Source organism: Rutidosis leptorrhynchoides, chromosome 6, assembly GCF_046630445.1.
Source record: "Rutidosis leptorrhynchoides isolate AG116_Rl617_1_P2 chromosome 6, CSIRO_AGI_Rlap_v1, whole genome shotgun sequence".
NCBI classification, from domain to species: Eukaryota; Viridiplantae; Streptophyta; class Magnoliopsida; order Asterales; family Asteraceae; genus Rutidosis; species Rutidosis leptorrhynchoides.
Genome location: NC_092338.1, coordinates 102,522,586 through 102,540,294, shown reverse-complemented (window position 1 = coordinate 102,540,294; position 17,709 = coordinate 102,522,586).

Genomic DNA, 17,709 nt, shown 5'->3' with positions numbered 1-17,709 from the left:
TAGAATACGGTTTAAAGCTCGGTTAGTATTTTCAACTTGTCCACTTGTTTGTAGATGATAAGCGGTGGAGATTTTATGAGTTACTCCATATCTTTTGAGAACTTTCTCAAGTTGATTATTACAAAAATGAGTACCCCGATCACTTATTAAAGCTTTCGGTGTTCCAAACCTTGCAAAAAGACGTTTAAAGAAGTTGACTACAACTCATGCATCGTTAGTTGGGAGAGCTTGTGCTTCCGCCCATTTAGATACATAATCAATAGCAACGAGAATGTAGAGATTATTATGAGATTTTGAAAATGGACCCATAAAGTCAATACCCCAAACGTCAAATACTTCACATACTTGAATGACATTTTGTGGCATTTCATCACGTTGACTTATTTTTTTGGTCCTTTGACAAGCATCACAGGATTTACAAAGAAGGTGCGCATCTTTGAAAATTGTAGGCCAATAGAATCCAGCGTCGTAGACTTTTCTTGCTGTAAGTTGAGGCCCGTAATGCCCTCCTGTTGGTCCTGTGTGACAATGGTTTAAGATTTGACTAGCTTCATCTCCGAATACACATCGGCGTATTATTCCATCGGGACAATTTTTAAACAAATGTGGATCTTCCCAGAAATAGTGTTTTATATCACTAAAGAATTTCTTTCGTTTTTGGTACGACAACTCTTTTTCAAGGTATCCACATACTAAGTAGTTTGCATAGTTTGCAAACCATGGAATTTCATTATAATCAATTTTCAAGAGATATTCATCAGGAAAGTTATCTTGTATAGCCGATTCATTTAGAACTTCTAATTCAGGATTTTCAAGAAGAGAAAGATGATCAGCGGTGAGATTTTCTGCTCCCTTTTTATCTCGGATTTCAATATCGAACTCTTGTAAGAGTAAGATCCAACAGATTAATCATGGTTTGGCATCTTGTTTCGAAAATAGGTATCTAAGAGTAGAATGGTCGGTATAGACCACCGTTTTAGCTAGAACGAGATATGAACAAAATTTGTCAAAAGCAAAGACAATAGCAAGGAGTTCTTTTTTAGTAGTTGTGTAATTTGTTTGTGCTCCTTGTAATGTCTTACTTGCGTAATAAATAGGTTGAAATCGTTTTTCAATCCTTTGTCCTAAAACGGCTCTCATTGCAAAATCATTTGCATCGCACATAAGTTCAAATGGTAGATTCCAATTTAGAGTTATCATGATTGGCGCATTAGTGAGTTTTTCTTTAAGAATATTAAAAGATTTGATGCATTCATCTGAAAAGATGAATGAAGCATCCTTTTCTAGGAGTTTATTCATAGGAGTGGCAATTTTAGAAAAATCTTTTATGAAACTTCGGTAAAAACCGGCATGCCCTAGAAAACTCCTAACTCCTCTAACATTGGTGGGATGTGGAAGTTTAGCAATTACATCTACTTTAGCTCTATCCACTTCAATTCCTTCTTTTGAAATTTTATGACCAAGAACGATGCCTTCTTTAACCATGAAATGGCATTTCTCCCAATTAAGTACTAGATTTGATTGTTCGCATCTAATAAGCATTCGTTCAAGATTAACTAGACATGTTTCAAAAGTATTGATAATGCTAAAAACGAACATATATTTCATAGCATTATCCCTCAAGAAAGATAAGCTTTTAGTTGCAATTGTTCTATTTACAAGTGATATTCGTTTAAATAATAAAAGGTGAAGACAAAAGACAGATTCGACGAATTGAAGACGCAAACAACCAAAAAGCTCAAAAGTACAAAGTACAATCAAAGTGGTTCAAATTATTGATGAGAAACGTCTCCAAATTACAAGAGTACAAGACGCAAAACGCAAAGTACAAGATATTAAATTGTACGCAAGGACGTTCGAAAATCCGGAACCGGGACTAAAGTCAACTCTCAACATTCGACGCAACGGACTAAAAATTACATGTCAACTATGCACATAAATATAATATAATATTTAAATAATTCTTAAAATTATTAATATATTATATATATTTATATAAATCGTCGGCAGAATGCAAACAAAGACATGTGACCTGGAAAAGCTGGACATACGATTGCATGGCCTGGAAGGCAAAAAACCATGCGATCGCATGGTGAACAGGGACAGGTCTGGTCCTATAAAGTTCGCGAGTTTTGGACGAATTTTTACACCAATATCCATCCATCTCTCTATCACTCACGTATATATATATATATATATATATATATATATATATATATATATATATATATATATTATAATTTTAATTTTAAATTCTAATAATAAGGGTATGTTAGCGAATATTGTAAGGGTGTAAGTTGAAATTCTGTCCGTGTAACGCTACGCTATTTTTTCACTGTAAGTTATGGTTAATGTTATTTTTAAATTAATGTCTCGTAGCTAAGTTATTATTATTCTTATTTAATGCCGAAGTAATTGTGATGTTGGGCTAAATACTAAAATTGGGTAATTGGGCTTTGGACCATAATTGAGGTTTGGATAAAAGACCAACACTTGTGGAAATTAGACTATGGACTATTAATGGGCTTTATATTAACTAAATGATACCTCGTTAATTTAATATATAGACTTATAATTTGACGTATTTATATATAACCATATACGCTTGACTGGGTACGGTGGGCGGGATATCTATAAATACCAATAATTGTTCATTTTATCGGACACGGAACTGGATTAATAGTTAATAGACTTGTTGAAACAGGGGTGGATTACATTCAAGGGTAATTGGTGTAATTGTTAACAAAGTAGTAAAACCTTGGTTTACACGCAGTCGATAACCTGGTGTATTCATTAAACAAAGTATTAAGACCTTGTTACAATTCGAATCCCCAATTAGTTGGAATATTTGACTTCGGGAATAAGAATAATTTGACGAAGACTTTCGCACTTTATGATTATAACTGATGGACTATTATGGAAAAATCCGTATGGACATATTGAATAATCCAGGACAAAGGACAATTAACCCATGGTAATAAACTAAAATCAACACGTCAAACATCATGATTACGGAAGTTTAAATAAGCATAATTTATATATTTCATATTTAATTGCACTTTTAATTATCGCACTTTTATTTATTGTCATTTCATTTAATTGCACTTTTAATTATCGTACTCTTTAATTATCGCAATTTTATTTTATCGCACTTTTATTTATCGCAATTTCATTATTGTTATTTACTTTACGCTTTAAATTAAGTTATATTTATTTTTAATATTTTACATTCGGTTTTAACTGCGACTAAAGTTTTAAATCGACAAACCGGTCTTTAAACGGTAAAAACCCCCCTTTTATAATACTAATACTACTTTTATATATTTTTGTATTTTTACAATTATATATTTTTAAAATATAGCGTTAAGCTTGTTTAAAAGTCTCCCTGTGGAACGAACCGGACTTACTAAAAACTACACTACTGTACGATTAGGTACACTGCCTATAAGTATTGTAGCAAGGTTTAGGTATATCCATTCTACAAATAAATATATATCTTGTGTAAAATTGTATCGTATTTAATAGTATTTCGTTGTAAAAATAATACTATTTCATATACCCCTCGCATAACATCAAGTATCACCGAAGACTGAGAAGTCTTCCATGAAAACTTCCATGCATTCTTCTATCATGTCGTGAAAAATCGCCATCATGCACCTTTGAAAGGTTGCAGGGGCGTTGCAAAGTCCAAATGGCATGCGTTTGTAAGCAAAAGTACCATAAGGGCACGTGAACGTGGTTTTCTCTTGGTCCTCGGGTGCTATTGGAATTTGAAAATATCCCGAAAAACCGTCAAGAAAGCAATAGTAACTATTCCCAGCTAACCTTTCCAACATTTGATCAATGAAAGGTAAGGGAAAGTGATCTTTTCTGGTGGCGTCATTTAATTTTCTATAATCAATACAGACACGCCATCCTGTTGTAGTCCTAGTAGAAATAAGCTCATTTTTTTCATTTGTGATGACAATCATGTCACCCTTCTTAGGTACGCATTGAACTGGGCTTACCCATGGACTATCAGAGATTGGATAAATTAAACCTGCATCTAGCAGTTTAATAATTTCTTTCTTAACAACATCTTGCATATTAGGATTTAGTCTTCGTTGGCGTTGCACATATGTTTTATGACCTTCTTCCATAAGGATTTTATGTGTGCAATACGAAGGACTTATGCCTTTAATGTGATGAATCTTCCATGCAATAGTTGGTTTATGAGCTTTTAGCACAGAAATGAGTTGAGATTTTTTATTTTTTGTAAGAGAAGACGATATTATTACAGGTAATTCAGATTCACCATGTAAATAAGCGTATTCCAAATGATTTGGAAGTGGCTTTAACTCTAATGTCGGTGGTTCTTCTATCGATGATTTGTATCGATATCTGTCTTCCTCTTTTAGCATTTGAAGTTCTTCTGTTGTTGGTTCATATTCATTTGCCATGAGTGCTGCTAACATTTCAGCTTCTTCAATTGGTTCAGTTCCTTCTCCTAAAGAACATTCTCATGTTCCTTGTAATTCTGGAAATTCTTCTAACAATTCTGCTTGTGAATCTATAGTTTGAATATAATAACATGTATCATCTGCAGATTGCGGTTGTTGCATGACTCTATCAACAGAAAAGGTAACACTCTCGTCCTCTATACTTAGGTTCAGTTTCTTACTGAACACGTCTATTATTTCTTTAGCCGTGTTTAAGAATGGTCTTCCTAATATAAGAGGAACTCGATAATCTTCTTCCATGTCCAGAATAACAAAATCTACTGGAAATACTAAAGTACCAACTTTAACTAGCATGTTTTCCATTATCCCTCTAGGATATTTTACTGATCGATCAGCTAGTTGTATACTTATTCGTGTTGGTTTCAATTCTCCAAGATCTAGTTTAGTGTATAGTGAATACGGCATTAAATTTATACTAGCACCTAAGTCTGCCAATGCTTCTATTGAACTAAGACTACCCAGAAAACATGGAATTGTGAAACTTCCTGGATCTGATAGTTTTTCTGGTAGTTTATTCAACAGTACTGCAGAACAATTAGCATTCATTGTAACAGCTGAGAGTTCTTCCATTTTCTTTCTATTTGTGATTAGATCTTTCAGAAATTTAGCATATCTTGGCATTCCTGAAATGACATCAATGAAAGGAAGATTAACATTTATCTGTTTAAACATATCCAAGAATTTAGATTGCTCAGCTTCAAGTCTTTCTTTTCTCATTTTACTCGGGTAAGGAAGTGGTGGTTGGTATAGTTTAACATAAGGCTTTGTCTTAACTGTATTATCTTCATTAACCTTTTCAACTACCAGTTCTGTTTCCTTTTCTTGCTCAGATTGTGGTTCTTGTGGAGTAGGAATAGAGTCATCAGAATTTACAGGCATTTCAGGTGGTTTAAGTGTAATACCACTTCTTGTGGTAATGGCTTTAGCTATTTCATTTTGGGGGTTAGCATTTGTATCGCTAGGTAGACTCCCCGTTTTCTTTCACCTATCAACCTTGCTAGGTTACTTACTTCTTGTTCCAGATTTTGAATAGAAGCTTGTTGATTTCTAAATGCTTGAGCATTTTGCTCATTAGTTTGTTTCTGAGATGTGAAAAATTGAGTTTGAGATTCAACTAGCTTTGACATCATGTCTTCTAAATTTAGCTTTTTATCATCGGTTTGTGGTGGTTTAATTGAAAAAATAGGTCTTTGCTGATTGTAAGTATTGTTGGATACTTGTTGATTGCTAGGACCTTGTTGGTTGTTGTATGGAACATTTCGGTTATAATTCTGATTTTGATTGTAGATTGGTCTTGGCGGTTGATAATTATTCTGATAATTATTTCCAGGCCTTTGGTTTATGTATGAAACATTCTCTCTTTGTTCCATTGTTTGTTCAATACTGAGACAATCTTTTGTCAAATGTGGTCCTCCACACTGCTCACAACTAATTCGTATTGCGTGAATATCCTTAGTCATCTTTTCCATTCGTCTCTCTAAAGCATCTATTGTGATGACCCGGAAATTTCTGACCAAATTTAAACTTAATCTTTAACGTTTCCGACACGATAAGCAAAGTCTATGAAGTTGAATCTCAAAATTTTGAATTATTCAATTACCCTTCGATTGTTCTCAATGATTCGCGAACAATTATATGTAAATAGGTACATATACTATAACTTGAAAACATAACAAAATGTTAAGTAAATGATACTGTACATTAAACTTATTGGTTTGATTATCTGATTGATATATTCAACTATGGAATTAAAAGATTATGCCAAATGATTGAATTAAAAGATATTTAATGAGTCCCTTAAGGATTATGATATTATTACGGGTCTCTGTTGTGAGGTCCACGTTGATTTGGGAAATCATTCATTCTTAACGGTATTCGTAATAAATGGTAAAGTGTTTGTTTAAATAACGTAATTTGGACACATACAATAATTAGGAATATTAACTGTTGGAATTAGATATATGAATAACTTGCGATATGTATTTTAAAACGTGTTTATTAATATTGAAAATATATATTTAACAATACGATAAAATATAATATTAACTTGGTCATAAAAACGAATTGTTATTATATATATATATATATATATATATATATATATATATATATATATATATATATATATTAACAAATAGCGAGACGATGATTTATAGAAGTAAATGACCAAAATACTCGAAAGTTTAAGATATACTTTGAGTGGTATAGTTTAGGGATAATTTAAGGCTATATTTTGACAAAGATACGTGACACGAAACGTAAAATGCAAGTTTTCTCAGCGTACGAAAGGACATTTGAAAAACCGGAACCGGGACATAAGTCGAGTGATGACGTACGACTTACCAGAACAAAAATTACAAGTCAACTATACATGTGAATTTAATATAATATATAATTAATTACATAAATTAAATATATTATATATATAGTATAAAATTATGTCGACAAACAAGAAGTTAAAAATTTATGAGTTGTCCCAGGGTGCCATGCGATCGCATGGCCTTGAAGCACAAATACCATGCGATCGCATGGGGTACTTTTTCAGGCCAAGTCTTTATAAAGCGATCGAATTCAGTTTTTGTGATATATATTTCTTTCATCTTACACTCCGTATAACTTATTTATATTATTATTATTATTATTATTATTATTATTATTATTATTATTATTAAGATTAATATTATTATTAATCTTATTATTATTAGTATTATTAATATTAATTAGTATTATACATAAAATACTACGACGAGATTATGAGCGTGTCACTTTCAAAATGGTTTTCAAGCGGGATAGAGCTAAGAAAATTATGGGTTATTGCCAAGGAGGTTATGGGTAATGTTCGGGGGTATATTTGTGAATCAAACCTAGTGTTTATCATCTCCGTTACGTTTACGTACTTTCCTACAATATTGAATCTCAATACTGATACGTAAGCACTCATAATTTATCTTTTATATATTAATTGTGTATCCATGTCTAGTGCTCGAGTATATATATTTATACATGCTTGTATGCTAAATTTCGTCGCTAAACAGTTTATAATGAATCACGAATTAAATACATATATTACTGGTAAAAGGTATATGATATACATGTTTTTGGAAAACTGGCGAAAAATCAATGACTTTTCATTTAGATATCGAATAGTTTCGATGAGCGGATTAAAAGATATGATCAACTGAATTATGATTGACGTTAATTGAAATTGCTTTTGAATCTGCAATTAAGATTTAAACAACTTGTTTACTGGACTGATAAAGTGAACTTTTAAATATTACCAACCGAGTAAATGAATCCTTATATAAGGCACATCTCGTTTTGTTGAACTATTGTCAAAATTGACTTTTTGAAATGACTTTGGATAACTATTATATGTCGATCTCGAGCATTAGGATTGTGATACACTATGATCTGACCTAGCTTAATAGACATTTATTGACCAACATATGTTCTCTAGGTTGAGATCTACGATTAATTGGTAATTCGAGTTTCGGTCACATTTTGGTGAACAACTTTATATGCTGCTAAGGTGAGTTTCATTGCTCCCTTTTTAATTGCTTTTGCAACATATATTTTTGGGCTGAGAATACATGCAATTTATTTTAAACGCAATGGATACAAGTACATTGTCATAACCCGTCCTTAACCATAAGAACGTGTTAGATAACGTATGATTTCATTGCGAGGTATTGACCTCTATATGCGACATTTTTAAAAGAACAACTGCATATATTTTACATTACAAACCATAATTCTTATTTTGATACAAGCTTTAGACAAAATAAAGATGATTATCGTTTAGCGATAATCTTAGACTTACAAACTTTACAAATGATGATAACAACACGATTTCTAGCATATTTTACAATACAAATCTTCGGATATGCAGTTTTATTTTTTGACACAAATATGAGTACGCAAGATCCTGCTTAAATTCAACATGTTGCAGCGGAAGCTTCTAATTATCACCTGAGAATAGACATGCTTAAAACGTCAACATAAAGTTGGTGAGATATAGGTTTAATGCCGGCAGCAATATATATATATATATATATAGACCACAAGATTTCATATATAAACGTTTTAATAAAAATATTCTAAGTGGTTGAGCACTTGGTAACCATACTTAACATTTAATCACGTCGCATATTCCCTTTATTATGAAATCTTACTACACCGTACCAAGTGTAGTCACAAAATGAAGTACTGTGCAACCGTTGAATACTGGTTGTCCAGTCCGGTTGGGGTTGTCAGGCCCGATAGATCTATCAACAGGATTCGCGTTTACAATACCGCTGTAAATAACAGTTACCAAGCTACAGGGAAGTATGCCAGTGGTACAACTCAACGTAGAATATATTTTTCAGTTACTTGTGTCCATAACGTAAAACATAAAATACATGTATTCTCATCCCGAAATACTTAGAGTTTAAAAGTGGGACTATATACTCACTTTCGTCTTGAAGATATGTAATTTTGACTTGGTCTCCGATTGATATCACGAACCTATCCATATATAATATATCAATACCTTTTCTTTTTAAACAAACGTCACATATATATACTTATAATACTTTTAATACTTTTAATAATTCCTTAGTCCGTAGTTAGCAGTCCGATGTTAGTAATTCAATTTTAATGGTTCATTTTTAGGTGTTTAATAAACCCCCAATGAAATAAATAAAAACCCCCATCGTATATGTATTGGTCGAGATTAATCTTGACCCACGGTACCGGTGTTGTCAAATGACGTGTTGCGTACATAAAGTACCGGTGTTGTCAAATGACGTGTTGCGTACAATCATGGGATCTTATGATTAATCTTCTCGTATTGTTTACGGGTGATCCTGAACCATATAAAATTAAATTATGAGTACATATATATAAAATATCATGTTATTTTAAAAAGATGTGATTTATTTAATTTTCTCCAATTATTTTCGTAGCTAAACTAGTCTTAGATATCCAATCTCGTTTTGGTCATAGTTTCTTCGTTACAACTCCGTTTTCGTTGATTCAACTTGCCACTTCCTTGGATCGAGTCCCTCTTTAAGACTATGAACTTTAAATACCTTAGTTTGTATTCGAAATCACAGGTCATAGGTCAAACTTTAGTGAAACTTATGAAGTTAATCATTTTCCATCATGTAAACAACCTTAAATGATTATTTTTCTAAAAATACTTATACTTTGAGTTAAATCATGAAATTTTTTTATGTGTTATCATATTCATAGTAAAAATCATTTTTCCAGAAAATAAACCTCCAATTCAAAGTTTAAGATGGTTTTTAATTATCCAACCCAAAACAGCCCCCGGTTGCACTCCGACGTCGTAAATTCAGTTTTTAAGGTGTTCTTTGAAAAACCAAGTTATACCTTGTTAAATTAGCATATATTTGTGATATATTACAGGTCTTGAAGTATTTTAAAAGTTAAGTGAGAAGGATCTATTTAGTTTGCAAACAAGTTTGAAAACATTCAAACTATGTTCTTGTTGTTAAAATTTTATACCACAAAATAAGATAGCTATATATATATATGAATCGAATAAGGTTATGAACAAAGTTACTACCTCAAGTTACTTGGACAAGATTGCTGTAAAAGAGAAGTAAAAATCTAGAACCAAAAGAGTGATGGAGTTGGATGAAAGATTGGAAGTAAACTTGTGTTCTTGAAAGGATTCTTGAAGTGTTTTTGTAAGGTTTTTCTTATGGTGTTTAAGTGATGTTTTTATGGCTAGATCTTCATGGATACTAGCTGAATGGTTATGGAGTTTCTTAAGAGTGTGTTTTTGGTTAAAGAAATGAGGTAATAAAATTTGAAAATGGAAGATGTATTTAAGGCCATAAAAACATGATTAATGGAAAAACATGGACAAAATTTCATGTTGTATTTTTATGTAATTAGTCATACTAAACATCAAAAGTAGTTACCTTATACATAAGGCATGAACAAGAGAGTTACCTTATACATAAGGCATGAACAAGGGCTGGTTGGTGGTGATTTGATGTGTATATACCAATAGTAAATACGTATAGAAGCTAGGTATGATACGAGTACATATACTCTAGATATACGTATAGAAAATCTTGTGAAAAATGGAATGAGAATTCAAATATAGCTATCTTTTGTGAATATACTTATATTGTTTTATGTATTTAAGTCTTTAAAAGTGATTAAATACATTACATATACGATATATGTATAAACATTATATGTTATAAGTATTTATGTCAAATAACGTTACGTATGGTTATCGTTTTGAAAACTTAAGTTAGTAGTTTCAAAATATACTTATAACTTATTGTTATTAATACAAAATGAGATATTAAAACATCCATAAATCATGTTAAATATGTATATATACATATATATACACAAACATATAATTATCATATATTATATAGTTCGTGATATCATCGGTCAAACTAGACGGTCAAACGTTGTGTAAAACTCTTTTCGAAAACATAAGTTTCAATAATTTGGATTGCTTATCATGTTGGTAAGGTTTAATTTATGTAAATATTAATCTTATAAGTATAAATTGATCGAAAAAGTCCGGGTCATTACAGTACCTACCCGTTAAATAAATTTCGTCCCGAAATTTTAAAATTGTACCTATTTTGCGTCATCGGGAAACAAGTGTGGATACTTTTGTTTCATCAGATCCTCTCGTTCCCAAGTAAACTCAGGACCTCTTCGAGCATTCCAACGAACCTTAACGATCGGTATATTGCTCTGTTTGAGCCGTTTAATTTCACGATCCATGATTTCGATTGGTTCTTCGATGAATTGTAGTTTCTCGTCGACATGGATTTCTTCAAGAGGAATGGTGAGGTCTTCCTTTGCAAGACACTTTTTAAGGTTTGAGACGTGAAATGTATTATGTACTCCGGCGAGTTGTTGTGGTAACTCGAGTCGATAAGCTACCGGTCCAATGCGTTCGATGATCTTGAACGGGCCTACGTACCTTGGGTTCAGTTTACCCCTTTTGCCGAAACGTATTACACCTTTCCATGGTGATACCTTTAACATAACCATGTCACCGATCTGAAACTCTAATGGTTTCCTTCGAACATCAGCGTAGCTCTTTTGGCGACTACGGGCTGTTTTCAATCTCTCCTTAATTTGTACTATCTTTTCAGTAGTTTCATGTATGATCTCGGGACCAGTTAATTGTCGATCTCCTACTTCATTCCAACAAATAGGAGATCTACACTTCCTTCCATACAGTGCTTCGAATGGTGCAGCTTTAATGCTCGCATGATAACTATTATTATACGAGAATTCTGCTAACGGTAAATACTTATCCCATCCGTTTCCAAAATCGATCACACATGCCCTGAGCATGTCTTCAAGAGTCTGAATTGTTCTTTCACTCTGCCCGTCAATTTGCGGATGATATGCGGTACTCATATCCAAACGAGTTCCTAGTGCCTCCTGTAGTGATTGCCAGAACTTTGAGGTAAATCTACTATCACGATCAGATATAATGGAAATAGGTATTCCATGCCTTGAAACAATTTCCTTTATATACAATCGTAATAGTTTCTCCATCCTATCCATTTTCTTTATAGGCAAGAAATGTGCAGACTTGGTGAGACGATCAACAATCACCCAAATGGTGTCGTATCCCCAGGAAGTCTTTGGTAACTTCGTGATGAAATCCATGGTAATACCATCCCATTTCCATTCTGGGATTTCTGGTTGTTGAAGTAACCCTGACGGCTTCTGGTGTTCTGCTTTGACCTTAGAACAAGTTAAACATTCCCCAATATATGTTGCAACGTCTGTCTTTAAATTAGGCCACCAATAATGCCTCTTAAGATCTTGGTACATCTTTCCAACTCCAGGATGTATCGAGTATCTTGTCATATGTGCCTCGTTCAATATCAACTTCCTTAATCCACCCAACTTCGGTACCCAAATACGATTTGCAAAATATCGAATTCCATCTTCCCGTATAACGAGTTGCTTCTCATACTTCTTCATTATTTCATTTCTTATGTTTTCTTTAGTAAGTGCTTCTCGTTGAACTTCTTTGATTTGTGAGTTGAGATTCATGCGAATTTTTATGTTCATCGCTCGTACTCGAATTGGTTCTCGTTCCTTTCTGCTTAAAGCGTCAGCCACTACATTCGCTTTCCCGGGATGATAGCGAATCTCACAATCGTAGTCGTTTATCAGCTCGACCCACCTACGTTGCCTCATGTTCAGCTGTTTCTGATCGAAAATATGTTGAAGACTTTTATGATCAGTAAACACAGTGCATCTAACCCCATATAAGTAGTGTCTCCATATCTTTAACGCAAACACGACTGCTCCCAGTTCTAGATCATGCGTCGTATAATTCCGCTCGTGAATCTTCAATTGTCGAGATGCGTATGCAATAACTTTCTTTCGTTGCATAAGAACACAACCAAAACCTTGTCGCGAAGCGTCACAATATATTTCAAAATCATCGTTCCCTTCAGGTAACGATAAAATAGGCGCCGTAGTTAACTTCTTCTTCAGTAATTGAAATGCGTTCTCCTGCTCCGAGGTCCATTCGTATTTCTTCCCTTTTTGCGTTAATGCTGTCAACGGCTTAGCTATTCGGGAAAAATCTTGAATAAACCTTCTATAATAACCGGCTAAACCCAAAAATTGGCGTATCTGCATTGGTGTTTTAGGAGTCTCCCATTTTTCAATGGCCTCAATTTTAGCTGGATCAACCTGAATTCCTTTGCTACTAACAACGTGGCCAAGAAATTGCACTTCTTTCAACCAGAAAGCACATTTAGAAAATTTAGCATATAGCTGTTCTTTTCTCAACAACTCTAATATCAACCTTAAATGCTGTTCATGCTCTTGCTCACTCTTGGAATAGATAAGAATATCATCAATGAAAACGATAATAAACTTATCTAAATATGGACTACAAACTCGATTCATGAGGTCCATGAATACAGCTGGCGCATTCGTCAATCCAAACGGCATGACCAAAAATTCGTAATGACCATAACGTGTCCGAAAAGCAGTTTTCGGAATGTCCTCTTCTTTGACACGTAATTGATGATAACCCGATCTTAGGTCGATTTTCGAGTACACACATGATCCTTGGAGTTGATCAAATAAGTCGTCAATTCTCGGTAGTGGATACCGATTTTTGATAGTTAACTTATTTAATTCACGATAATCTATACACATCCTAAAAGATCCATCTTTCTTTTTAACAAATAGAATCGGAGCTCCCCACGGTGAAGTACTTGGTCGTATGAATCCACGATCCAGTAATTCTTTTAACTGACTCTGAAGTTCTTTTAACTCGGACGGTGCAAGTCTATATGGAGCACAGGCAACTGGTGCAGCTCCTGGTACTAAATCTATTTGAAATTCTACAGATCTAAATGGAGGTAATCCCGGCAACTCTTCCGGAAAAACTTCAGGAAAATCTCTTGCCACAGGCACGTCGTTGATGCACTTCTCTTTTTCTTTCTTTTCGACTTTATTAACATGTGCTAGAATAGCATAACATCCCTTTTCTAAACACTTCTTGGCTTTCAAACAGCTAATGAGTTTTAGCTTTGAGTTACCCTTCTCTCCATAAATCGTCACCGGCATTTTATCCTTACAAGGAATGCGAATTGCCTTCTTGGCACACACAACTTCAGCTCCTACTTTGGACATCCAGTCCATGCCGACTATTACATCAAAACTTCCTAATTCTACGGGTATTAAGTCAATTTTAAATGTTTCTCCGGCTAAATTTATTTTACAATCACGGCAAATTTTATCGGCTTTAATTAGTTTACCATTAGCTAACTCAATCATGTACTTAGCATCTAGAGGTAATGATGAACAATTCAATTTAGCGTAAAAGCCTCTACTCACGTAACTTCTATCGGCACCAGTATCAAATATAATAGATGCGGATAAGTTATTAATGGTAAACGTACCCGTAACAAGCTCCGGGTCTTCACACGCCTCTCTAGCATTAATAACAAATGCTCTTCCACGTGCAGATCCATTATTCTTCTCTGGATTCGGACACTGGCTCTTATAGTGACCTTGTTTTCCACACCCATAACAAGTAATGGTAGCCAAAGCAGTTCTATTTGCATTGGTGGCAGGAGTCTTGGTACCATTTGTATTTATAACGAGGGCCCTACAATCTTCAGCAAGATGACCCTTTCGATTACATTTGTTGCATACCACATTACAGTAGCCAGAGTGATGTTTGTGGCATCAGTTACATAAAGGATTTTGTCCTTTGTAACCAAAGCTTAAACCACTACCCGCACCTTGCGTGATTTCTTGTTTCTTAAAAGATTGTTGTTGGTTACCTCGATCATAATTTCCATTCCACTTTCTTTTGTTACCTGATACCTTCACATCAGTATTGGATACTTTCTTATCCATGATGACCTGATCCATTAGCTCGTTTGCCATGGTTATAGCTTCATGAATTGTCTTAGGTTTCGATGCTGTAACATTTGCCTTGACCTTTTTGGGCAAACCATCTTTGTACATTTCAATCTTCCGTTCTTCGGTTGGGACCAATTCAGGACAAAGCAAAACTAATTCCATGAATCGCTGATTGTAGTTGGTGATTTCAGTACCAATAACCTTCAGACTTCGTAATTCATCTTCCAACTTCCTAACCTCGTTCCTTGGACAATATTCGTTGATTAACATTGTTTTGAATTCTTCCCATGGAGTATCATAAGCTACATCTCCTCCTACAGCCTTCACAAAATTTTTCCACCACGTGAGTGCACTATCTTGTAAAGTGCACGATGCATACTTGGTCATGTCCTTTTCAACACAACCACTGATTTTAAACACAGTCTCCATCTTTTCTATCCACCGGGTTAAACCGATCGGTCCTTCCGTTCCACTGAATGATGAGGGCTTGCAAGCTTGAAACGTCTTGTAGGTGCATCCTACACGAGGATTTGGGTTAACTGCAGCAGCTCTTGCAGCTTCGACCCATAACATTCTGTCATTGACTCGCTGGTTGATGAATTCCTCGACTTCTTGTTCCGTCATTCGATTCAATCGCGCCATTTCCTAATGAAAGAAAATAATTATTCACATGGAATATTATAGATGTAGTGTGTATTTATAGTACATTATAGCTTGTTAATAATATGAACTAGGTATTATTATAAAAGCCTTTTCTTCTTATTAGCGTTTTATAATTATATCTAGGGTAGTACCTACCCGTTAATGTTCATACTTAATAGCTTAGTACAGAACCAATTACTACAATCTAAATAATACTTAACCATGGAAAATTATTGCATTTCATACTTCACTATTTTACATATGCTTATCTTACATCGAACATTAAGCAAACCACTCTAATAATATTATACAAAACATTATATGATCCCATGGTTTAATACGGCAACGCATCGTTTGGTCTATTTTCTAGGACGTTTCGGTTCAAGGAATGGCCTAACGCTTATCCTAGCTGTCTGCCTATATTTTGGCGGTGGGGCTGAAGAACTGGATGCCGGGATAGAACGAATAGGTATAGCGGGAATAGGGGTGGTAGTGTTTAGTGGAGTTGGTGCCACATCATCCTCACTAAACTCGAGATTTGAATTTTCTAATTCATTAGCCTTTCGTTTCTTTCCTAATTCGAACTTGTCTTTCGTAATTTCCTGTATTTCTTCCTCGGGTTCACTTTCCTCCTCGGGTTCACTTTCCTCCTCGGGTTCACTTTCCGGGTTCCCTATAGTTGGTTCATCCGGAATTTGTGAGTCTTCCCCAAAGATATTATTTTCGTCATCGGATAGGTTAATGACTGAAACGCCATCTGAAGATTCTGATTCGGAGTCGCTGAATGTGATAATAAGTTTCGAGCCCGACATCTATCACATAACAACTAACCCATTAGTACTACATAATATTTACATATAAATTTTAACCAACAATGATAAGCAATGGTTTTTAAATCAGACCCGGTCAAAGTCCAGACTTACTAATGTATCCTAACGACTTATCAGTTAGACACACTAATGCAAACCTGGTTCGCTAAGACCACCGCTCTGATACCACATGTCATAACCCGTCCTTAACCATAAGAACGTGTTAGATAACGTATGATTTCATTGCGAGGTATTGACCTCTATATGCGACATTTTTAAAAGAACAACTGCATATATTTTACATTACAAACCATAATTCTTATTTTGATACAAGCTTTAGACAAAATAAAGATGATTATTGTTTAGCGATAATCTTAGACTTACAAACTTTACAAATGATGATAACAACACGATTTCTAGCATATTTTACAATACAAATCCTCGGATATGCAGTTTTATTTTTTGACACAAATATGAGTACGCAAGATCCTGCTTAAATTCAACATGTTGCAGCGGAAGCTTCTAATTATCACCTGAGAATAGACATGCTTAAAACGTCAACATAAAGTTGGTGAGATATAGGTTTAATGCCGGCAGCAATATATATATATAGACCACAAGATTTCATATATAAACGTTTTAATAAAAATATTCTAAGTGGTTGAGCACTTGGTAACCATACTTAACATTTAATCACGTCGCATATTCCCTTTATTATGAAATCTTACTACACCGTACCAAGTGTAGTCACAAAACGAAGTACTGTGCAACCGTTGAATACTGGTCGTCCAGTCCGGTTGGGGTTGTCAGGCCCGATAGATCTATCAACAGGATTCGCGTTTACAATACCGCTGTAAATAACAGTTACCAAGCTACAGGGAAGTATGCCAGTGGTACAACTCAACGTAGAATATATTTTTCAGTTACTTGTGTCCATAACGTAAAACATAAAATACATGTATTCTCATCCCGAAATACTTAGAGTTTAAAAGTGGGACTATATACTCACTTTCGTCTTGAAGATATGTAATTTTGACTTGGTCTCCGATTGATATCACGAACCTATCCATATATAATATATCAATACCTTTTCTTTTTAAACAAACGTCACATATATATACTTTTAATACTTTTAATAATTCCTTAGTCCGTAGTTAGCAGTCCGATGTTAGTAATTCAATTTTAATGGTTCATTTTTAGGTGTTTAATAAACCCCCAATGAAATAAATAAAAACCCCCATCGTATATGTATTGGTCGAGATTAATCTTGACCCACGGTACCGGTGTTGTCAAATGACGTGTTGCGTACATAAAGTACCGGTGTTATCAAATGACGTGTTGCGTACAATCAT